Source organism: Pelophylax lessonae (assembly GCF_965119305.1).
Source record: "Pelophylax lessonae genome assembly, chromosome: 1".
In the NCBI taxonomy this organism is placed as follows: Eukaryota; Metazoa; Chordata; class Amphibia; order Anura; family Ranidae; genus Pelophylax; species Pelophylax lessonae.
Window position 1 is genome coordinate 736,773,634 of NC_138768.1, and position 14,546 is coordinate 736,788,179.

A 14,546-nucleotide genomic window follows, 5' to 3' on the forward strand; every position below is an offset into this window, starting at 1 on the left:
TAGGCCACCCAACCAAAGGGAGGAAGTAGAGCTGGAATTTATATCACTGTTGGGAAAAGTGGCAAAACTGGGATCAGTCATCATATTGGGGGACTTCAATTATCCCGACATTGACTGGGAAGAGGGGACTACACACTCACAGAAGGCCCGTCTATTCATGGAAACCTTACAGGACAACTACATGTCTCAGTTGGTGGATTCTCCTACTAAAGAAAATGCAGTCCTGGATCTATTGATCACTAATGACCCCGACCTAATCTCGGAGGTAGGAGTCCAGGACAACCTGGGCTCTAGCGATCACAGGATGATCACATTTAGCGTAAATCAGGGCTCAAAATTGAAAGTCCTGAGCTACTAGCCAGGCCTTAAGGGTTACTCGCCACCAGTTGCCCCACCCAACTCCTAACCTGCCCCGCCCCTAATTCCACTCCTAAATACGCCCTCATAAATTATCTCATAAAATTACACTGTTAAATGTTTTTGCATTAATGCAGAAGTTACAAAAATAAATATTAATAACAAAGATTTCAGTGCCCATCAGTGCAGCCTCATCAGTGCCCATCAAGGGTCTGGAGGGCGGGGGCTGAAGAGCACTAAGGGGCTGGAGGGGGGAGGCTGAAGAGCACTGGGGGGCTAGAGAGGGGGGGGGCTGGAGAGCACTGGGGGGGGCCGAAGAGCACTGGGGGGGCTGAAGAGCACTAAGGGGCTGGAGGGGGAGGCTGAAGAGCACTGGGGGGCTAGAGAGGGGGGCTGAAGAGCACTGGGGGGGCTGAAGAGCACTAAGGGGCTGGAGGGGGAGGCTGAGGAGCACTGGGGGGCTGAAGAGAGGGGGGCTGAAGAGCAATGGGGGGCTGGAGAGCACTGGGGGGGGGGGCTGAAGAGCACTGGGGGCTGGAGAGCACTGGGGGGGGGGCTGGAGGGGGGGCTGAAGAGCACTGGGAGGGCTGGAGAGGGGGGGGCTGAAGAGCACTAAGGAATATGGAAAGATCAATTCCTCTATATGCAGCCGCCCCACCGCTCCTCCTATCCAGTCACACAGGGAGGTTGCTTAATCCTCGGGCACTCACCTTCTTCCAGCCCCCAGGAGCAGATGATGACGAGAGGAGATGATCAGTGTAAATACCGGCTTGACACCCCCCGCACCCCCCCTTGGTATGCCACTGTTGGCCGGATGACAGAGCGCGGATCATGCCACTGTAACAGCTTTAATTGTAATTGCCGGGCGCTCGCCGACACACACAGTCCTGCCTCCTAGCCCGGCTCCTTTGATAGACGTCACACGTCCTGGTTGGCCAGGTGTTCTGTCTTCCAAAGAAGCTGGGCTAGGAGGCAGGACTGTGTGTCGGAGAGCGCCCGGCAATTATAATTAAAGCTGTTACAGTGGGATGATCCGCGTTCCGCGTTCTGTCATTATCGGTCAGCTTTCCTCTTCCTCTCTCTCTTCCCCGGAGCAGCCCCACGCTCGCCCTACATAATTTCCACTCGCAAAATGCGAGCAGGCGAGTAGAAAATTTGAGGGCTGGCGTAAATAACAATATAACAAGGCAAGTGGGGAACTTAAGAACCCTAAACTTCAGAAGGGCAAGCTTTCCCAAATTGTGCTCCATGATGGAAAGGGTAAACTGGGACCAAACCCTAGGAACACTGACCACGGAGGAAAAATGGGATTGCTTTAGGAACATATTAGAGCTGCACGATTCTGGCCAAAATGAGAATCACGATTTTTTAGCTTGGAATAAAGATCATGATTCTCTGTGTAACAAAAAAAAATTGGAATAACTTTACTGTTACGTTTTTTTTTTTTTATTCATTAAAGTCTATTAATTGTGTTTGAAAGACTGCTGCGCAAATACAGTGTGACATAAAATATTACAACAATCGCCATTTTATTCTGTAGGGTCTCTGCTAAAAAAATATATAAAATGTTTGGGGGTTCGAGATCGCGATTTTCATACGATTAATCGTGCAGCTCTAGAACATATTAAACAAATGCATCTCGCAGTGCATTCCTATGGGAAATAAATTTAGAAGAGACAAAGCCAAACCTGGCTGGCTAAACCGTAATGTTAAAAAACGTATTAAGGGAAAAAAAATGGCCTTCAAGAAATATAAATCAGAGAGCACAGTATCGGCTTTCAAGCAATACAAGGAGGCAAATAAGAAAAGTAAATACGAAATCAAAATGGCTAAAATCAACTTTGAGAGACAAAAAGCGGAGGATAGTAAAAAGAACCCAAAGAAATTCTTTAAATATATCAACAGCAAAAAAACTAGGGCAGAGCATATTGCACACATAATTAACGATGATGGGAGGATGGTTACAGAGGACACTGAAAAGGCAACCGTGCTGAACGCCTTTTTCTCGTCAGTCTTTACTCAGGAAAAGGAGGGGTACACTGACCCTGACTATATGGTTAGTGGTAATACACAGGACTTGCCACTATGGCTAACAGAGGGTGAAATTAGGGAAAGGCTGGATAAAATTAACACAAATAAATCACCAGGCCCGGATGGCGTACATCCGAGAGTACTCAAGGAACTTAGTAAGGTTATATCTAGACCACTGTTCCTGATCTTTGCTGACAGTATTATGACAGGAAATGTACCAGGGGATTGGAGGAAAGCTAACGTGATACCGATATTCAAAAAAGGGCAGAGTCCCGGGAAATTATAGGCCTGTCAGTCTGACATTGATAGTATGTAAACTTCTGGAGGGGATGATAAGGGACTATATCGTAGAGTTTGCTAAAGACAACAACATCATCAGCATTAACCAGCACGGGTTTACAAATGGGCGTTCTTGTCAAATCAATCTCTTAACATTCTACGAGGAGGTGAGCTGTGAGCTAGATAGGGGGAGACCAGTGGATGTGGTGTACCTGAATTTCGCTAAGGCATTTGATACAGTTCCCCACAAGCGCTTAATTTATAAAAAAAAGGTCTGCAGGCATCGACCGCAAGGTCTGCTCTTGGATACGGAACTGGCTAAAAGGGCGTGTCCAAAGGGTGGTAATAAATAGCGCATACTCCGACTGGTCTGAGGTGGTAAGTGGGGTCCCCCAAGGCTCAGTCCTGGGACCAACCTTGTTCAATTTATTCATAAACAGCATTGAGGACGGGATCAGTAGCTCTATATCCGTTTTTGCAGATGACACAAAATTGGGCAGGTCAATAACTGCACAGCATGAAGCAGATATCCTACAGGATGACCTGGACAAAATAACGGAGTGGGCAACGACATGGCAAATGAGGTTTATTGTGGAGAAGTGTAAGGTTTTGCACTTGGGGACTAAAAACATAAAAGCACAATACACTTTAGGGGGGGAACCTTTGGGGAAATCAAAAATGGAGAAAGATCTGGGAGTCCTGGTAGAGGATAGACTAAGCAATAGCATGCAATGTCAAGCGGCAGCTGCCAAAGCCGGCAGAATAGTAGCATGCATAAAGAAAGGGATGTATTCCAGAGATTAAACTCTAATCCTTCCACTTTATAAAACTCTGGTCCGACCACATCTGGAGTATTCTGTCCAGTTCTGGTCGCCGGTCCTCAGGAGGGATGTGTTGGAGCTGGAGAAAGTCCAGAGAAGGGCAACTAAACTGATTAGGGTATTGGAGGACCTTAATTATGAAGAGCGTCTGCAATCGCTTGATTTATTCTCCCTGGAGAAGAGACGTCTGAGAGGGGACATGATAGCAATTTAAAAATATCAAAATGGTGATCTCAGCATAGAAAAAGAGCTATTCAGTCGGAAGGATTGCATGAGGACTAGAGGGCATACAATGCAATTAGAGGAGAAGCGTTTTAACCTCAGGCAACGTGGGGGGTTCTTTACTGTTAGGGCTACAAGATTGTGGAATTCTCTACCACAAGAGGTGGTTTCTGCGGGAAGTATGGTGGCATTCAAAAAACTCTTAGACGTACATCTCAAGAATCAGAACATTAAGGGGTATGAGAGATGATTACGGCCACATACACCTACACAGGTTGAACTAGATGGACTATTGTCTTTATTCAACCTCACCTACTATGTAACTATGTAACATCTCCATTATATGGTGCATGAATATCTAGGCACAAGAGCAGACTTGAAGACCTTTCCAGCTGAGCATCCACTGGGTTACTAGGTCTTGAGGATGGACCACTGGCCAGAACTTGCTCAATATGCAATGGAGCTACTTACTGGTCTGTCCTGCTTCCAGCGTGCTTTCCGAACGGGTGTTCAGTGCTGATGGAGGTTTTGTGATGGACAAAAGAGTGCATCTGTCCACAGACTGTTGACCAGCTGACTTATCAAAATGAATCAGTCCTGGATCAACAACAGCTATCAAGCCCCTGATACTGATGTAACTGATTGAATTTGCTAGGGGTCTGCCATCCCTTGAAGACTGCATATGCTTCCTATCCTATTCCTCAACTTTGATTCTGCTAGCTTCCAACAATGTTTTTGGTCACCACCAGCCCACAAGGCCTAATTTTTCTGCACTTGTATGACAGGTGCATACAATTTAAATGTCATATGTCATTTTTAACAGCAGTCACTGTCCCTGTGCCCTGCGCCCAGCAAGAGTAACGAGGGGTTACGGTGTTCAGGCACCACCAACACCAAAGGCCCAATTTTTTGCACCTGTATGACAAGTACATGCGATTTCAAATTTGTATGGAACTCTTACCAGCAGGTCCCGTTCCTGCATCCAGCAAGAGTAACTGTTACATCGCATTCACATTGATCCGACTTGTCAGGTGACTTGTCAGCCTGACAAGTCGCGGTCCGTCAGCTCCCATCGTGTAGTACAGGAGCCGTTCTAATAGGAGCGACACAAGTGGCTACTTCGGGGCGACCTGGAGGCGACTTGCATAGACATTCATTTTTTGAAGTCCGTGCAAGTCACGCAGAAGTCGAAACGAAGAAACTTCACAGGTCGTCCCCTAAGTCGGAGCGACGTAATGTGAATGGAGGCTGAGGGGTTATAGTGTTCAGGCACCACCAACAGCAAAGGCCGAATTTTTGACACCTGTATGACGAGTACATGAGATTTCAAATTTGTATGAAATTCCTACCAGCAGGTCCCGTTCCTGCGCCCAGCAAGAGTAACTGTGAGGGCTTATGGTGTTCAGGCACCACCAACAGCAAAACCCCAATTTTTGGCACCTGTATGACAACTTAAGTACATGAGATCTTTGCCAATTTCAAATTGGTATGGAATTTTTACCAGCAGGGCCCGTTGCTGCTCCCAGCAAGAGTAACTGCGATGGGTTGCTGTATTCAGGCACTACCAACAACCAAGGCCCAATTTTTCTGCACCTGTATGACAAGTACATGCAATTTCAAATTTGTATGGGATTGTTACCAGCAGGGCCCGTTCCTACGCCCAGCAAGAGTAACTGTGAGGGGTTATAGTGTTCAGACACCACCAACAACCAAGGCCCAATTTTTGGCACCTGTATCACAAGTACATGAGATCTCAAATTTGTATGGAATTCTTACCAGCAGATCCCGTTCCTGCGCCCAGCAAGAGCAACCGCAAGGGGTTGTGGTGTTCAGGCACCACCAACAACCAAGGCCCAATTCTTCTGCACCTGTATGACAAGTATATGCGATTTCAAATTTGTATGGAATTTTTACCAGCAGGGCCCGTTCCTGCGCCGAGCAAGAGTAACTGCGAGGGGTTGCGGTGTTCAGGCACCACCAACAACCAAGGCCCAATTTCTCTGCACCTGTATGACAAGTACATGCGATTTCAAGATTTGTATGGAATTTTTAGTAGCAAGGCCAGTCCCTGTGCCCAGCAAGAGTAACTGTGAGGGGATGCAGTGTTCAGGCACCACCAACAATCAAGGCCCAATTTTTTTTCTGCACCTGTATGACATGTAAATGCGATTTTTAATTTGTATGTATATTTGTATATGACATTTCTTCCTTTAGAAATGTCAGTATTGCTGCCACAGGCTACATACATTGTACAGATGCGCTACTTTACAGGCACATTAAGGGGACCCCCCAGGCACGATATTTAAAGGAATTTTTCATTTTTATAGTTTCACTTTAAGCCTCATTAAAATCAGTAAATCACTGCTCCTTTAAAAACGATCGTTTTAAAAACATTTTTTTCATTGCTACATGTTCCCCAGGTAAGTACCCGGACCCCCATACACTTTTTTGGGACAATAACTTGCATTTAAGCCTCCAAATATAGGACCTTTGATTTTTGACTTTCGAGTCTCATAGACTTCAATAGAGTTCGTTTGTTCGAACTAACTTTTCCTCTGTTCGCGGTGTTCTGGTGCGAACCAAACCGGGGGGTGTTCGGCTCATCACTAATGGAGATTGTACTCCAGAGAGGGAAATCAGAAAGTTCAGTTAAAACGTAGAACTGTTCCTAGTAATCAATTTTTCACTGTTGGAAATTCTTTTGTTTACATTCAGCTGTCAGAGGGAAAACCTGCTGACAGCTGATGAGTCATCAGTTGTGAAGGACGCCACGCCCCCCCTTAACAACCAGGTATTTTTCACACAGAATTTGAATCGGTCGATCCATTTTCGATTGATCCGAATTTGAATGGTTCCAGCTATGTGGCATTAGTTAGAAAATGAATAAAGTAAACGAAACTAAATGAATTTCATTCTATTGTCATTCTGTCATTCGTAGATTCGGATACATCTGATTTTCTGAATAACCAAAAATTGCACATGTCTAGCAAGGACCTCATGTGTGCACTTGTTAACTCCTTCAGTCTCGTAGCCATGTGATGAGATCATGGATCTCTGTACTGTGGGTTCGGGTTACAGTTTCTACTGGAAACCAACAGCTGGGGAGGGAGCCAGAACATTGACCCTCTTGCTACCACAGGACCTGTCACCTTTACAAGGTACCACGTCTAACTACTGATTGCATTGGGACTTGAACTAGTGCTTGGCTATCCATAGCAATTACACCACTCCCCTTGCTTGACTTGCCGAGTAGACCTTTTGTAAATGTAGAGCTTTGTACCCCACATGTGCTTTACTAACCCAGGTTCCTTTGATATACAGAACCAACATGCACCCCTTAACTACTTCTGGACCGGAAGATTTTCCCCCTTAATGACCAGGCCATATTTTGTTTCGGCACTTTGTTACTTTAACGGACAATTGCGCGGTCGTGGGAAGCTGTACCTAAATAAAATTTGTCCTTTTTTTCCCCACAAATAGAGCTTTCTTTTGGTGGTATTTTGATCACCTGTGCAATTTTTATTTTTTGCGCTATAAACAAAAAAATAGCGACAATTCTGAAAAAAAAAAATATATATTTTTTCACATTCTGCTATATGACATTCTCAAAAAAAAAAATTGCAATAAGTGTATTTTTATTGGTTTGCGCAAAAGTTATCGCGTCTACTAACTACGGGAAAGATTTATGTCATTTTTTTTTTTTTTTGCTAGTAATGGTGGTGATCTTTTGATTTTTAGCGGGACTGCGACATTCCGAAGGACAGATTGGACCCCTAACTGACATTTTTGACACTTTTGGGGGGACCAGTGACATTACTACAGTAATCAGTGCTAAAAATGTGCACTGTTACTGTAATAATGATACTGGCAGAGAAGGGGTTAACGTTGTGGGTGATCAAGGGGTTAAATGTGAGCCCAGGGGAGTGATAACTAAGTGTGGGGGGCGTGGCTTCTGAAATGATCATAGAGACCTGTGATCCTATATAGAAGGATCACATGGGCTCTATGATCATTCCAGGGAGAAGAACAGTTAGCTGTGTTTACAACAGCTGACCGTTCTTCTCTCTCAGTGGGGAACGATTGCGGGTGTCAGGCGGCAATCTGACCCATGCATCGGAGTTCCCGCTGCCGAGTAGGGGTGGGAGCGCACTGCCGGCGGCGCGCTCTAGCCCCCTAGCTGTCTGTTCGCGACTGACGTAGACCTACATCGATTTGCGCAGCAGAGCCACATTGACGCACTAAATAGGCGCCGGCCGGTCTCGAACCGGTAAATAACTTCAGACCAGGCTCAGAACAGGTGATCCAACTTTACTGACATACTTCGTAGTACAGTCCAACAAGAACAGTAGGGCTGTGCATCTTCACTTACCTCACGATTCGATGCGATTACGATTATTAGGGTCGCGATTTGATACGATTCGATTCCGCGATGCATCACGATTACTGCCCAATGCCCATGCCCAATGGTTTTCAAAACTTTATCAAAAAAAACAAACAATCAAGCAGTCACAAATAAAAGAATCCTTTTTATTTTCATTTGCTTCAAAGGACACTTTCCTGGACCCTGTCATGGCCTGCAAGCCCTGCATACTTTAGTGCACTTGCACTGCAAACATATAGGAAGGTCTGAAAATGCAAACAGCATAGCAGAGACAGACAACAACACTAGTATTTTACTAGAAGTAACAGTAAAATTAGTAAAAAACTGTAGTAGTGCAGTTTACTGCTTCATAAAAGAAAATATTAATATAAGCCAGGCCTACCACCATTTAAAGTACAGCTAAAGGCAAAACCTGGATAAAGTTTGGCCTATAGTTGTACTTTAAGGCAAGCCAAGATAGAAGAAGCCAGCCAGCCAGCCAACCAGCCAAGCTAATGCCAAGCTGTGAAAATGGTCATCATAAATTCCCACAAAACATTATATATAAATCCTTTTATGTGAATATGCATTGCAATAAATTCCAGGTGTGCCATAACCTGTCCTCTACAAAACAGAGCACTTCCAGACTAGTAGCAATTTGCAAACATCAAGGGTGAACCTGGCAATGGTGCACTGCTGCATAACTTCCATCTTCACCGTGATGTTTGTTTCCCTCTGCAACTGCCAGTCAACTCAAGTGAGTTGATGGATTGGCTGCTAGAGGGGAGTTACACAAATATAAGCTTTAAGCTTATCAATTCACTTATTTCACTTTTATGTCACTTACTTTACAGAAAACGTTACCTGTCCTGCAGACAGTCTCTGTCTCTACCACGATTGAACCCAACTGAAGCCAAGCCAAAGCCACCATTAGAGGAAGGAAAACCCTTGACAGAGTAAATCATAAACTAAAGCTTAAACCTTGAGTAAATCTTCATGGGATCACAAAAAAACACACAACACGATTGTCTGCATCAGAATCATGAGAACTGAAGAAAGGTTTGGCATTGCCACACTGGTACAACTCAAGGCATATAGGTTAGGTCAGGTTTGTGTGTATTTGTGATCCAGTAAAGATTTAATCAAGGTTTTACGCTTCAATGTATGATTGATTTAATCTTTCAAGGATGTCCTTTCCTGTACCGTGGCTGCCTGGCTTGCCTTCAGTTGTCTAGATACACTTTTACCTTTAGTATTTGTTTGGTTGAGGGAACCCCCTACACTTGCTATTGCTACAGAGTACAACAGACCAGCAGACAGACATGCGTTGCAATAATTTCCAGGTGTGTGCCATAACCTGTCCTCTACAAAACAGAGCACTTCCTGACTAGTAGCAAATATCAAAGGTGAACCTGGCAATAGTGCACTGCTGCATAACTTCCATGTTCACCGTGATGTTTGTTTCCCCCTGCAACTGCCAGTCAACTCAAGTGAAGTGAGTTGATGGCTGCTAGAGGGGAGTTATACAAATATAAGCTTAAGCTTAAAAAATTATCAATTCACTTGGACCATTTTTGAAAACAAGCCATTCTCCATCTCTCCAGTGCCAGAAAAGCTGTAAAAAATATAAAACGTTCCAGGTTCACTGCGATTGTGTTTGCCCCTGCCATTGCCAGTCAACTAAACACAGTGTGTGTGTGTGTCGTGACTCGTGACAACTCAAAAGCTTATACACAGCCTCAGCATCAACTCAACACACACACACTATGTGTGTGTGTGTGTGTGTTGAGTTAATGCTAGAGCTGCGTTATAAGCTCTTGAGTTGTCACGACAGTCAGTCAGTCAGTCACGTTACAGAAAGAAAACTTTACCTGCACTGCACTGAGCAGCACTCTACCATGTCGATTACATCTGTAACTGAAGCCAAGCTAGCCAACAAGCCACCATTAGAGGAAGGAAAATCCTTGAGAGAATAAATTGTAAACTGAAGCTTAACCTTGAGGAAATCCTATGGGGGTCACATTCACAAACTCACAAATATAGTATATTACACAAGAATCCACAATTGGTGTTTGTGATCCAATAAGATAAGATTTACTCGAGGTTAAGCTTCAAATGTACAAGTTATTTCTCTCAATGATTTTCCTTCCTATAATGCTGCACCGTGGCTGGCTTGGTGTCAGTCAGTTGTCTAGAAGAAAATACACTTTAATATTATTTATTTGGTTGAGGGTTAAATGAACCCCTAGTACTTGCCTAGACACTTTTATTGTGAAGCAACGGAACGGATTATGGATTGGAAATGGACACATTGGACAGGACAATCTTCAAAAACAAACCATCAGTGCTATAAAGCTATAAAACAAGACTGGTGATGTGACTGACTGGTGACTGGCGGCAGACTGAATTAGTAATTACTAATTCATTAAAAACATGAATTAGTAATTATTTCAGTGCTTAGCATTTGGGAACATGTAGGTTTTTCTGTAAGAACACTAGATGATCCACATGCTCAGGTTTAAGACTGCTTCTTTTCGCTGTTATAACATCTCCTGCAGTAGAGAAAACCTGCTCTGCAGATACACTTGTACCTGGGATACACAAGTATTGCTTTGACAGCTGAGAGAGGAGGGGGAATATGACCTCATGCTCACGCCACCATTTTAAAGGGTCCTCAGTGAGAGGCAGAGGTGGGGCTTTACAATATTTTTCCATTTCGTCTTCCGCCTTGGCATAGGGGGTCTTAGGTTCTATTGCACCATCAGTGAAAGACTGCCCCAGCAAAGTCATGAGCAGCGATGTTGTGGCCTTTTTTTTGGGAGGAGAATGGCTGTCCTCAATGGGTGTTGTTTCTGTTTCTTCTTCCACAGTTGCTTTTTCCCTAGGCACTTCATCCACATTTGTCCTTCTATTAGATGTAATCTGTGTGTTTGAACAAAAGATAATAGTATAAGAAGAGCTGAACTGACTAAGAGTGTGATTCATTGATGAGGTGTGGGAAACTGCACGGTAATCTATACCATACAGTTAAACTTCCCACACCGCATCAGTGAATCAGGGCATGTTATTACACAACACAATGTAGCTGAGCTTCTAGCTGTCTGGCAGGAAACATGATGAAATTTTAATTACCTCCAAAGATGCAGCCTCCTCAGTCACTCCTTTGTATATCTCCGATCTCTCCTCCTCTGTGAGAATAAAAGGCAGTCCTTTAAAGCGAGGATCCAGAGCAGAGGCTGTATGAAGGATCTTCTTCTCTGCCTCACTGCTGTACCTCTTCAGGAGATCTGTTTTGATTGCATTCTTGATCTCATGGGTCATGGCTGTGTCTCCCATGGTGTCTGTCATGCTCTGGAGCAGTTGTGCATTTAGAGGGGCAATGAGAGACACTGTTGGGTTGCGTTCTTCTGACATCAGCAAGGTTGCATCCTTCATTGGCTTTAATGCACTCACAGCGTCCTATGCATTTGACACATCTGTTTCATTGAGAGTGCAGAGATCAGACTCTCCTTTTCTGACTTCTGGAGACAGCAAGGTGGCACAAACTGCAGGTTGTTGTTCTAAGAACCTCTCGACCATGTCATATGCGCTGTTCCATCTTGTTGGCACATCAGTTATTAGCTTATGATTCTTCAGGCCCAGACATTTCTGTTTCTCTTTTAGACAGTGGCTTGCTCTAGTGCTGCGATGGAAGAATGTGGATATTCGTCGCACTCTGGCGAGAAGCCTGGAGAGCGTGGCCCCTTTCAGTGCCCGCTGACATGCAAGATTGAGTGTATGGGCAAAACATTTAACATGAGGAAATTTACCAACTTGAGCTGCAACTATCATGTTCACCGCGTTGTCGGTCACAAGCACTACAGATTTATCAGACAGCTGCCATTCTTCCACAACATGAGACAGTAGCTCTGCCAGATGAGCACCTGTGTGAGACTCATAAATGGCTCTTGTTTGCAACACATGTGACAAGACCTGCCAGTCCTTAGTAACGTAATGTGCTGTTATTGTAACATAGGACTTCGTTGTGACTGATGTCCATGAATCACACATTTTTGTGACTCGACTGGCTTGGTTCATTGACGCAAGTACCTGAGCTTTGGTGTCGTGGTAGAGTGCAGGTATAACGTTTTCTTTAAAGTGCCTGCGTGATGGGATCTTATAACGTGGCTCTTGAGTCTTCACAAGGTAGCGAAACCCAGCGTTGTCCACAACTGAGTAAGGCCGTAGGTCCTTGGCGATGAAAGCTGCCACAGCTTTGGTTAGTTTCTTCCCTTTTTCTGAGTTGGGCGGATAAGTTGACAGTATGGCATCAATTCTTGGCTGATCTGGGTCTAGCAGTCTTTCCTTTTCAGTGGTGGCACTGCTGGTGGCGACAGGTGTTACTAACTCAGAGTGAAAACGGCTAACATGGTTTCTCAAGTTCGTAGTATTCCCTAGGTATTTAATTTTTGTGTGACAGGCTTTACATACGGCGTGTGTCTTGTCCAACTCACGCTTCCCTGTGTGTTCGTAAAATCCGAAATGTGCCCAGATGTTTGCTCTTAAAACGCTAGGTGCATTTTTTATCTCTCGATCTTTTTCTGCTTCTGCCATATTTACCACCATACTACCATGTATGTGACGGAGGCGGATGACGTAAGTTGCCAAACTCTGTCAGTGTTTAAAAAAAAATAAAAAAAAAAAACTTGTAAACTAAGCCGCAACAAATCAACCAAGCAACATCTTTCATAAAATATGACTGTCTGTCTGTCTGTCAGACTCCCTTCCTTGCATGCACTGAGCCAAAACCCCCGGGGCCCCCCCTTACCCCACAGCTGCCTGTGACAGTGACAGTGACACTGACAGAGACCCCCTTCCCCCCACAGCTGAGCTGACTGCAGCCTGACACACTGACAGAGACCTGGGTGGATGTCCCACACCTTCCCCAATCCCCCACAGCACTGACAAACACAGAGTGAGTGAGTCCCCCCCCTTGCCCAGACCCCCACACTGACAGAGCCCTGAAAGTCCCACACCTTCACCAATCCCCCACAGCACTGACAAACACTTGAGTGAGAGTGAGTCCCCCCCTTGCCCAGACCCCCACACTGACAGAGACCTGGAAGTCCCACACCTTCACCAATCCCTCACAGCACTGACAAACACTTGAGTGAGAGTGAGTCCCCCCCTTGCCCAGACCCCCACACTGACAGAGACTTGGATGTTCCCCACACCTTCCCCAATCCTCCACAGCACTGACAAGCACTGAGTGAGTCCCCCCCTTGCCCAGACCCCCATAGCTGACTGACACTGACAGAGACCCCAGGCCCCCACTGACTGACCCCCCTGGCTGCCAGACTGCCACAGCAGAACAGTACCCCTGGGCCCCGACCGACCGTCCCCTGTCCCAGGCCCCCCCCCATCACAGACATCCCCCAGAGATACAGACGAGAGACCCCCATGAATGATAACACAATTATTTGTTCGGACATACCTGCTGTGTGACTGTGTATGTTGTTGTGCACTGCATTGCAGAGGAGGACAGGTGCTGTGCTGCTCTCTGGGCTCTGTGGCGGGCGGCTGGCGTCACTGGCAGTGGCGTGGCGGCTGGGCCTCCAGGGCCTGTCGGCTACGGTGAGGTGAGGCTGGCGGCGCTGGCTGGCTGCGATGGGGACGCACTTGGGGCTCCTCGCTCCTGTGTGTGGACTGTGGACTCACTGGACTGGCGGCTTCTGGCGGCTTCTGGCTTGGATGGCTGGCTGGCTGGCTTCTAGGCTGCAGGTGGGACGCCGATACACGCGGGGGATGTCTTGCCGCGCCTCGGCCCGGGTCAAAGAGGCGGAAGGGGAGGGGCGGAGCCTTTTTATTAAGCTCCTGCCACTAACCCACCAATCAGCTGCCGATCCTGCGATCTTGTGATTTTTTTTTTTCCCTTGCGCGATAGGGCGTGGCCGCGGCTGATGACGTCACCTCGTATAATCGATTATGCCGGCAGCCCGCATCGATGCAGAATCGCGAAGGATTGAATCGCGATGCATCGATCTTTCGATTATATTCCCCAGCCCTAAAGAACAGTAATATCATAATGTCCCTAACTACCTCTAGCTGACTGCCCAGGCATATCCCAGAAAGGTTGGCTGTTCTCCGGCACAGCAGTCCCCTCCACAGTAGTTATGGCATGTCCTTTCTGATGTGGCTCGTCCGAACGACCCTGTACCCAGCCTTTGACCATATTTGTATTACTGGTAGGTGGGCTGGACCCGAAAAGCTTAGAAAACGTAGCTCACAGATTAACTCCCCGAGCCAGGCCTTCACGTCCAACATCAGTGCCTGACCTCACAAATGTGCTTCTGGAAGAATGGTCAAATATTCCCATAGACACACTCCTAAACCTTGTGGACAGCCTTCCCAGAAGAGTTGAAGCTGTTATAGCTGCAAAGGGTGGGCCAACTCAATATTGAACCCTATGGACTAATGCCTCGTACACACGCAACGAT